Here is an 11701-nt window from a genome sequence, read left to right on the forward strand (position 1 = left end):
TCATTTACAATTTAGAGAAGACAAAAATCGTAAAAACCATAAAAATGAATAAAAAAGAGAAGAATCTCCAACTTACGAAGGAATTTGAGAGCTTTCCTTTGGCTTGATGGTTTGAGGGTAACTCTTGTTTGAAACAAGAGTGGCCACCAGTCTTTAGAAGAGGGAAGGTCAAAAACTAATGAATTATGAGTAAATTCACAGTTTTCTGGCTCTAGGGAGAAGCAGGGTAAGAGTGCAAAAACACTATTGAGTTTCGACAAAGGGGAAGGCTTCTATTTATAGGAAAAAGTGAGCTTCTAACCAAGCCAACTGATTCTAGAATTTTCCAGATCAGTTTGGTCAATTTTTGACCATTTTTGGGTCAGTTTTGCTCCCTTTTTGGATCTAGTTGAAACAGGAGAGAGGAGAGATAAAAATATCTCATTTATACCCAAAATATCTCATATTTTTAATATTGCTCATAGTTTTTTTACTAATAAACCTTGTACATTTTAAGGGGAGTTCTTTAAAGGAGGTGCATATTTCACATGCTTGAATGAGTTTTAAACTCATAAAAAAATTGAGATATTTCATCTCTCCTCTCTCCTCATTCAAGTCTAGTTCCAAAAAGTTAGCTTAACTGACCTAAAAATGGTCAAATATTGACCAAACTGATTTAGAAAATTCTAGAATCAGTTTGTTTGGTTAGGAGCTCAATTTTTCCTATAAATAGAAGCCTCCCCCTTGTTGAAAAATATATAGTGTTTATGCGTCGTTACTCTACTCCACCTAAGCCAAGAACTATGAATTCATTAATAATTCACTAGTTTTTGGAGCTTCCCTCTTTCTTCAATCCCCATTAGTGGCTCCATCAACATACTTAACCAATTGATTGGTTGGGGGCCTCTACCGTGAACAAAGAATCAAGCAATTTGTAAGGTAATTAGTGAATATTGATCTTTTCTATAATTTCTCAATGTTTCTCTCTTCTCAACCCCTCTCAAGCTTGAGAAGCTTAATTGGTATGGTTTTTTAAATGCTATTGAAGTTAATTGGTGAATAGTAGTGAAGAGTTACATAATTTAATAAATGCTATTGAAGTTAATTTCTATTTATGTTTAAATTCTAATGGTTTTTATGTAATTTCTCTCTCTCACTCAAGAAATGGTGACCCATTCTCAATCCAAATCAAGCTTTTCATAAAGCTTTTCCTTAACCCAAGATTAAGCTATGCTTGAGGCCAAATTAATGGTTTTTTTCTATGCTTTTAGTTTATGTATATTGATGATTCAATCCATTATGGATTAATGATCCAATTAGAGATCATTTTAATTATTTTCTTAATGATAAGCTTTATCCCTTAGAAAAATTGAGATTTATCAGTCATAGCAGCGGAGCTATGGCAAAATTTTTATAAAAATTATGCATAAAATAATTTCATTCAAAGCATAAAAAGAGGATTTCCTACCATATTCTAGGAATTATCATCCTAGATTAATTGAAAGAATTTCATTATAATCATGGAGAAATTGAATTTTAATATCATGCATAAAGGATAAGTTTTTATATCAAAAGTGTTATTTTTACCATTTTTATTTTCATGCATAGAAGTATGCATAATGGATAAATTTTTATATCAAAAGTGTTATTTTTATCAATTTTATTTTCATGCATAGAAGTATGCATAATGGATAAATTTTTATATCAAAAGTGTTACTTTTGCCATTTTTATTTTCATGCATAGAAGTATGCATAATGGATAAATTTTTATATCAAAAGTGTTACTTTTGCCATTTTTATTTTCATGCATAGAAGTATGCATAATGGATAAATTTTTATATCAAAAGTGTTACTTTTATCATATTTGAATTTCATGCATAAAGGTATGTATAAAAGTTGATTATTTTATTATAAAAGTGTGTCTTTTATTATATTGGATTTCATGCATAGAAGTATGCATAAGAGATGATTATTTTATTATAAAAGTGTTATTTTTATCATAATTGGATTTCATGCATAGAGGTATGCATAAAAGTTGATTATTTTATTATAAAAGTGTTACTTTTATCATATTTGAATTTCATGCATAAAGGTATGTATAAAAGTTGATTATTTTATTATAAAAGTGTGTCTTTTATTATATTAGATTTCATGCATAGAAGTATGCATAAGAGATGATTATTTTATTATAAAAGTGTTATTTTTATCATAATTAGATTTCATGCATAGAGGTATGCATAAAAGTTGATTATTTTATTATAAAAGTGTTACTTTTATCACAATTGAATTTCATGCATAGAAGTATGCATAAGAGTTGATTATTTTATTATAAAAGTGTTACTTTTATCATATTTGGATTTCATGCATGGAGGTATGCATAAAAGTTGATTATTTTATTATAAAAGTGTTACTTTTATCACAATTGAATTTCATGCATAGAAGTATGCATAAGAGGTGATTATTTTATTATAAAAGTGTTACTTTTATCATATTTGGATTGCATGCATAGAAGTATGCATAAAAGATATTCTTTTTATACTAAAAGTGTGATTTTCATCATAAATGGATTTTATGCATAACTTAGATGCATAAGAGAAATTCTTTTATTCTAAAAGTGTAATATTGAATTTATGCATAGGAAGATGCATAAAAGATTGATTCAAAAGTGTCATTTTCATCTAAATTGAAATTATGCATAGGAAGATGCATAAAAGATTGAAATTCTAATTCAAAAATATCATAAATTTATGTATAGGAAGATGCATAAAAGATTGATTTTTACTTCAAAAGTATTAATCTCCTTAAATGGAATTTATGCATAAATAAATGTGTAAAGAAATCTTATATCAAATATAAGAATTCTCTTGTATTCTATACACAGATTTGAGATATGATGGGATGTGATAAGAGGTGTATAAGATGTGATAAGAGGTGATAAGATGCTTATGAAATAAGTTAGCAGGTGATAAGATGAATTAAGATGTGATAAGATGTGTATGAGATGAGGTAAGAAGTGTATGTGATAGGATAAGATGTATATGGGTTGTGATAGGACAAGAATGGATGTGATGTAAAAGATTAGATGTGAAGGCATATGGGGTTATATGAATGGGAATGTGAAAATGGATGTATGTATGTGGATGTGTGGATGTGGAGATGGGAGTGTGGATGTATGAATGTGAAAATGGATGTATGCATGAAGATGTATATGCATAGATGTGAATGTGGATGTAGATGTGAATGTGGAATGTGGATGTGGATGTATGTACATATGTGGATGTAGATGTGGATGTATAGATGTGAATGGGAATGTGGATGTGGATGTATGTGAATGTGGACGTAGATGTGGATGTATAGATGTGAATGTGGAATGTGGATGTATATATGTATGTGGATGTAGATGTGGGTGTATAGATGTGAATGGGAATGTGGATGTGGATGTATGTGAATGTGGATGTAGATATGGATATGGAATGTGAATGTGGATGTATGTATGTATGTGGATGTAGATGTGGATGTATAGATATGAATGGGAATGTGGATGTGGATGTATGTGTGTGGATGTGGATGTATGTGATAGTGGATGTATGCATGTGGATGTGGATGTATGGATGTGAAAATGGATGTGTATGTATGAATGTGGATATGAGATGTGGATGTATAAATGAGGATGTGAAAATGGAGGTAAACATGTAGATGTGGATGTATGGATGTGGATGTGGATGTGGATATGGATGTGTATGTATGAATGTGGATATGAGATGTGGATGTATAAATGAGGATGTGAAAATGGAGGTAAACATGTAGATGTGGATGTATGGATGTGGATGTGGATGTGGATGTGGATGTATGGATGTGGATATGGATGTGTATGTATGAATGTGGATATGGGATGTGGATGTATAAATGAGGATGTAAAAATGGATGTATGCATGTAGATGTGGATGTAGGGATGTGAATGTGAATGTGTATGTGAATTAATGTGTCGCCGATTTGAGGAAATGGATGAGAATGAGTACACATTAAATGGAATGTGGAATAAGTAATGTGGACTAAGGAGGGATAATGTGGAAAGACGAGAGTTTGATTTAGAAACTGTATTTTGTGACTGTTTGTAAATGACTGTTTTATGTCATGAATGCTGGGGAAGCATTTTGACCGTCTTGTGAATTAAGGTCATGAAGACCTAACTGTTAAAGTTGCAACTGCTGACGGAGAGTCAATGGAGGACGTCTCGCATAGCAAGGTCGACCGAGGTCTTGACCAGCCTCGGTTCGATTTAAATGGTGAGCTTCCGGTACGTTGGGACCAAGGAAGCGGCCTATGAGTGAAGCGCTAGGTCACCTGCGAAGGATCCTAGAGGGTGCTGACCATACGGTGCTCGGGCTCTGGGTCGCCGAAGATACCCACACGTGCGTCGAGGAAGATATTGGAACAAGGAGTAAGAGTTGTTTTTCTGAAACCGGGCATGGATCTGGTTGATTGACCTTGCTGGTCTTCAATGGATGAGTCCATGGCTCTTTTTATGGATCTGTTGGTTGATCTTGATGATCTTCAACGAGAGTCCATCTTGATTTATATAAGTGATTATATTGCCGAGTATTATGGGCTAGGAACTATTGAAAAGGCCCCTGTGTGGACAGGTGGTGAGCGTTCTAGTTGCCAATGATGCCATAGATACTCTGATGAAGGAATGATGGTATAAATCAACCGGATAAATTGGAAGATTGTGATCAGTGGTACTATGGTTTCATTAAAGGATTGTTTTAAAGTTAGCTGATGCTAAGAAAAGGCAATTTCATATTGGGTGTGTAAGTGGTGTGGCTAGTTTTATGTTTGCATGAACTTCCGGCTAGGGGGCCTTGGAACTCTTTTCCTTAGTACCCGGGACAAAACCTAACCAAATTCCAAATTGGATCCCATCACTACAGTGGTTGGGCGGTTGGCTAACCCATGGGATCGGATGGGGTTAGGCTGGACTGATGGATCCGTAAATCGAGACTCAATTTCCGTTATTACGATAGATGAAGTAAGTCTCGGATAGTAATTATTCTATGGATAGGAATCAACGGCTGTGCCTCTTGATGGGGAAAAAAGCGTTGATCCCAATGATCCAAGTGCAATTTCTTCCTTGATCTGACTGAGTATCTTTATAGGTGCAGTCGGATCAGTTTGATCTATTAATGGTCTTGACTACGTTAGAGTAAAAAGTTATCCTGGAGGAATCGCCCGTGCTTTCCGGATAAGGGAAGTTTTTTCGGGTTCGGTTTTTGAAAAACCGACGGATTAGTCTTTTGTCCGGATATCCGTGGACGAGGCCCCGAGTGTGGGACCCTGCCTCGCGCTAGAAGTGCTACTTCCGCTGCTAGTACCCCGAATCCGTTGTGCGGTGGGAACAGGGATCTCACAAACACAACACCATCATTAAACCGCAACATTATAAACATTAAATGTTGTTACCTACAAAATAGATAGAGGAAATAGTATAGGATTTTTTACTCAAAGAAACCTTCCCCTTATGCAGGGTTTTTATTCACCGCCAGCAGCTGCCTTGTAGCATGCCTCCACTTTCTTTCATCTTTATAAAATGACGTTCTCGAATTGCAACATTAGTGGATGATATGCAAATGTTTATCATATATTGCAATTGTCTAAAGATTGAAGGTTTACCTAGAATACTATTTGGGAAAGTTTCGAAAGCTTGTAGTTATACCAAGATGGGTGGCCCTTTTTTTATGTGTCGAGGCATGCTTGTCCATCCATGCCTTATTCATCTCTCTAGTGTGCTTCATAATTGTTTCTTTGTTTACGAGCCCAAGTGCCCTAATGAGGCACACTTTGTCCACAAGGGAAGAAGAAACATATCCCACTTCATTCATCCTACGGCAACAAAATTTAAGGCTATGATGATGAAAGATTGAAATATAGTACGTCAAATATTCCTAATTCAAAGGGTCTTAAAACATATATTCTCTTACCTATTTAAGCAAACGATCATTGTGAGAACCTCCTCATCACTATCCTCATTTAATTCAATAAGGATAGCATCAACACAAGGATGTCTTGATGCAACATTCTTGAATGCTACAGTTAGATAGTGCAAATCTAATTAGTCTCAAAACTATTTTATAAAATAAAAGACCACATTCAAAAAAGTAGGCAGTTTAAGTAGACTCACATTTATTAATCTCCTCCATCCATGCCACAACTCGATGATTGCCGTCCCACACATACAACATCTTGTTGCTCATGAATTCCCACTCTGTACCTTTGATCATATTCTCGAACTCCTTATTTTTCAATCACTAGATGTCATCCCATGGAATAACATCATCTTGAGTCACTTCTCTAACAGGATTACGGGATGAGGAGATGGAGCAAATGAACCTACATCTATCGGTGGCAACAAAGCCACTCGTATAAAATTTCTTGCCAGCTTCTTGTACCTAAACTACACTCTTCATATAGAGGAGTTAGGTTCAAGTCTGCACAAGGGAATAGGTGGCAAAGGAGTGGATTTCACCACCTGCAATGCACGCATATACACACCTTATGCTTGGTAATCCAAAAGATACCTTATGTAAGATTTGATAAAAAGTGGTTAACAATTACCTTCACCCTATTAAGAGTGTCTTGTAGGAGTTCTAATCGCAAGCGAGTTGCTGGAGTCACCATGAAACTCTCTTCATTCTCGTCTTCTTTTTCAATTCCCCCTTTTCAATTCCCTCGTCCACCTCTCCTACTTCCTTAAGTAGTTTCTTCAATGATTTTTGAAGAAGCACCTTTCTTCGAAGACTTAGCAACTCGATTTGGATTCCTTCGAGGAGGACTCCAATCATCATCTTCCTCTTGCACTTTCTTCCTCTTCTTGGTACTTGTCACTTCTTGGCTTTATTGCCTGGAAGGTGTGCTCTTTACACGTTTTGCACACTTTGGATGTGGGGTTTCCTTTGATGTGTTTATAACAATCTAAACACATCGACATATACAAGACAGATTGCTCTAAAACAAATCACTAAAAAGAGCAAAATTGAAAAAGTGGAGAGAGATAAAATAAGACTTACACAATCTCTGGCTGGCCACACAATGATGTATCCTTTGGTTTCATTTAACTTGTTGATATCACCATCTTCGAGGGGAAAAGGAAGAGGAATTTCTCCCACTTCAACATCTTCTATCGACACGCCAACATCACCATGCGACAAAGCAATTCCATGGATAGTATCCACGGTGGGATCTACATGCAGAACAGTCCCAGTAGCTACCTTGGTATCATTGAACATTAAGGAGACTTGTGTCCCTCTTTGGAATTGGGGAGACACCATGAGTAGTAACACGGAAGGAGAATAAACAAGAAATAAAAAGATATAAGAGAAAAATAGATCAAAAAAGCAATGGATATAAATAGATGTGATATAAATAGAGGGATAGATATAAATAGCGGTATGAAATTGGGGTTTTGAAAGAACAAACAAAGAAGAAGAGAACAAACAAAGAAGAGGAGAAAAAAAGGTTTAGAGAGAGGAAAAAAGAGAGTGAAGATAGAGTTGGTGAGAGAGAGAGAAAGATAAAAAGCTTAGGATTTATAAAAGAAGAGAAAAAGCCTTTTTGAAAAGAGAGAGAAGGGTTTTGTTTAGGGGGGAGTATGGAAAAGTAGAGTTGGTGAGAGAGAAAAAGGGTTGGTGAGAGAGGACAAGGGTTTTGGGAAAGAAAAAAAAACTTTTTTGAAAGGAGAGAAAAGGGTTTTGTTTGGGAGAAGTATGAAAAGCGTTATAGAGGGAGGGAGAGAATGCTTTGTTTTTTGGGGGAAGGAGGGGGTATTTTGAATTTGGGGGGGAGGGGGGGAAGAGAGAGAAAACACAGGGAATGTAGGAGGAGAAAGAGAGAGAGAGAGAGAGAGAGAGAGATGGCACATTATTTGGGAGGGGGGGGAAGAGAGAGCATGTGGAACGTAGGGGGGAGAGAGAGAGATGGAGCGCGCGTTATTTGGGGGGGTGTCCCACTAAGGGCGACGTCGCCCTTACTGGGCAGGCTGCTGCACGTGGAATGTAGGGGGGAGAGAGAGACAGATAGAGAGTGCGTTATTTGGGGGGGTGCCCAACTAAGGGCGACGCGGTAGCCGTTAGTGGGTAAGCCCCACTAAGGGCAAGCATCCCCCCCCCCAAATAACGCGCTCTCTTTCTCCCCCCCCCAAATAATGCGCTCTCTCTCTCCTTTCCAAATAATGCGCTCTCTCTCTCCTTTCCAAATAATGCGCTCTCTCTCTCTCCTTTCCAAATAACACACGTTCCACGATGCCATGTAGCCATGGGATCTTGATTAAAAAACAAGTGGTAATTATGGACCTCTTTTACATTGTCTTGATCAATTTAAAGCATCTACAAAACCTTTAAAAAATTTGAAGTTCAAGACATCTATATATAAGTAATAGTGATGTCCGCTATCTTTCACGAGTTGACTTTGTAAGCATAACTTTGTAATTGTGGCTAAACTTAAAGGAGAGACCTTTATTATTATGATGATGACAATGTCCATGATGATGATAGACATGCTTAGATATTGCATTCTAAATCTTTTCAAATTCTCCCATGCATTGTTGGGGGCAATACAAGATTGTGTTCTTCATTTGAAATAAAAATGGATGGAATCATAAAAGAGATGATAAAAAGGTTAAAACTTAAATTGGGATCACGGCAGAGATATAAAAGTTATGCAATCATTATATGATAGTGGACTATAGAATAATCATTATCTAAGAATTGGTTATGGAATAATCATTATATAAAAGTTAGTTATGGAATAATCATTAAATGAGAGGTAGTTATGCATGCATTTATTGTATAGTATAATTATTGAAAATGAATTTTAGATTTTGTGCATTAATGACATTATTTAAAATGATCATTTTCATAAAATGAGTATATTTTTTTTAAATTTTCTAATATGTATAAAATTAATGTTTAGACTTTGAATTCGTTGTCATTACTTTTTTGTATGTTTGTGAGATGGTTTTTTGAGAGCTTATGTGTTACTGAGCTGGTTTTCTAAGAGCTTTTCTTGCCATAAAGAGCACTTCTTTTCACATTTTTGTGGGAGGTTTGGAGAGTGATCCTATTGTTAGAACTGTACATGGTCGTTATTATATTACTAAAACTAATGATTTTGATGGAATATTATGTCTTCACTTTGGATTAAAAGTTTTTGCAATCAAACCACAAGATGAAGGTGTAGAACATCTTATACCTATCCAATCAGCTAGACCCACCTGGAGAGAGGAACCATGTTATATCTTTGATAAAGATATAACAACAGAATACCTTGTTATTCTAATAATAGGAGAGTCAAGCAACACTACACCAAGCACCCCAAAAGAAGTTATTATTGACCTTACAATAGCCAAGCATCAACTTTTCTAAATTTAGTGGTGGGTAACCATGCAAAGTAGCTTTTTGCTTTGTGTATCTATAAATTTGGCCCCTGCCTCTTACTCTAATCCTCACTTCCAAATCTTGTTGCCTTCCTCTCCCTCTTGTTGCCTCCCTTGCCCTCTCATTGTATTTATCTTCCTGTCTATTTTTCTCTTCCTTACAACCCTCACGACCACCAAAAACCTTTGTTCATCTCTAATGGCTTCTTCTAATGGCCCTAGCTATACTTTGAAGGAAACCCTAGAAAGGATTTGCAAAGATTTATGCAACAAAATGGGCGAAGATGCAAGAGAAAATCTCAGAATCACCGCAGAGGCCCGCAATCTTTGGACAAAGATGCTAGCAGATGAGCCTATTGATTCTAGTGATTTGTTCGTGTGAAACATGAAGATTGGAAATGCCATCGGTACTTGGCAAAGTTTCGGATATTTTGCAAAAGAGGAGAAGGAGCCCTTACGGGAGAAGTTGAAGAATAAAGTAGCCCAAAAAAGTGTATAAGTGTATGATCCGTAGGTAGTTATAGTATAGATCTCCATGTCTTTTGTATTAATTATGGATTTGTTGTTGTTATAATTAATTGTATCAGATTTTAGGTTTATTGTATGTTTTGAATAGCAGTGTCGTGTTCTTCTTCTCTCTCTCTCTCTCTCTCTCTCTCTCTCTCTCTTCCTCTCAAAGAATTAGGCCATGATCTGAATCATAATTGAAAATTATTGACCTTAATAAATTTACATTCTTCATTGTTTCTTACGTAAGGCATAGTAGATAGCTTACACGTAATAATCTTAAAATTATTCACCTTGTTAATTGTACTCACATGCAAAGATATGCCATCACATGCAAAGGCTTTAAATGCTATAAAGTCACGTGCAAAGGACATGGAGTACCATGCAATCACATGCACATATAATAACATCCACGTGTAATAACATCTGGATGAAGAGATTATGTATAGGGAGGGAGGGACAAGGAGAGAGAGAGAGAGAGAGGGAGGGTGAGAGAAGGAGAGAGAGGGGGGTGGGAGAGTGAAAGGGGGGGGAAGAGGATGGGAGAAAGAGAGAGAGAGAAGTGTGGGACAAGGGGAGAGAGAGAGAGAGAGAGAGAGAGAGAGAGAGAGGGTGGGAGAAGGAGAGAAGGGAGAGCAAAAGGGAGGGTGGGAGAGATGAGAGAGAGGGAGGGTGGGAGAGAGAAAGGGAGAGACGGAGAGGAGAGAGGGAGGTGGGAGAGTGAAAGGGAGAGAAGAGGATGGGAGAAGGAGAGAGAGGGTAGTGTGGGACAAGGAGAGAGAGAGAGGGAAGAGGGTGGGAGAAGGAGAGAGAGAGAGAGAGAGAGAGAGAGGGGGGGGGGTGGGAGAAGGAGAGAAGAGAGGGTGGAAGGGCAAAAGGGAGGGTGGGAGAGAGGGAGGGTGGGAGAAGGAGAGAAGAGAGGGTGGAAGGGCAAAAGGGAGGGTGGGAGAGAGGGAGGGTGGGAGAGAGAAAGGGAGAGAGGAAGGGTGGGAGAGAAGGAGAGAGAGGGAGAAGGAGAGAGAAAGGGAGAGAGGGAAAGGAGAGAGAAAGAGAGGGTGGGAGAATGAAAGGGAGGGAAGAATTACATTTATGTCATTATGGTTATGTTACCCCCTAGTTGCAAAGCATTGCACCCCTTTTATGTCATCTTCTTATTATCAAGAAGAGAAGGAGAGAGAGGGAGAAGGAGAGAGAAAGGGAGAGAGGGAAAGGAGAGAGAAAGAGAGGGTGGGAGAATGAAAGGGAGGGAAGAATTACATTTATGTCATTATGGTTATGTTACCCCCTAGTTGCAAAGCATTGCACCCCTTTTATGTCATCTTCTTATTATCAAATTCTAATGGTAGTTAGGGTCAATAGTTGATCATTATTAAAGATGTTTTGGATCCTTATCAGATTCTAATGGCAGTTAGGGTCAATAATTGATCATTATGAAAGATTTTTGGATCCTTATCAAAATCTAATTAGGATCAATAGTTGATCATTATTAAATATGTTTTCTTATTGGGGCTAAGAAAGCATGGAATTTTTTTTCAAGACATGGTTTCAAAGTGTTTTTAAGTTCATATTCAACTAATCCATGTTTTGTTTCATGTTATGGTCTTGCCAACTTTGTTTAATGTGCTATGGGGGGAGTAGAATGAGACCTTCATCTATAAAACTTAGTCTAGCACTTCATGTTTTGATTGATCCATGTTTTGGTTCACGTTGTGCTCTTGCCAACTTTGTTTAATGTGCTATCATGGGGAGTAGAATGATCTATAAAACTTATGAAGAACATGTCAAGTC

The sequence above is a fragment of the Cibotium barometz genome, chromosome 45 (assembly GCF_041138505.1).
Source record: "Cibotium barometz isolate CiBa-2024 chromosome 45, ASM4113850v1, whole genome shotgun sequence".
NCBI classification, from domain to species: Eukaryota; Viridiplantae; Streptophyta; class Polypodiopsida; order Cyatheales; family Cibotiaceae; genus Cibotium; species Cibotium barometz.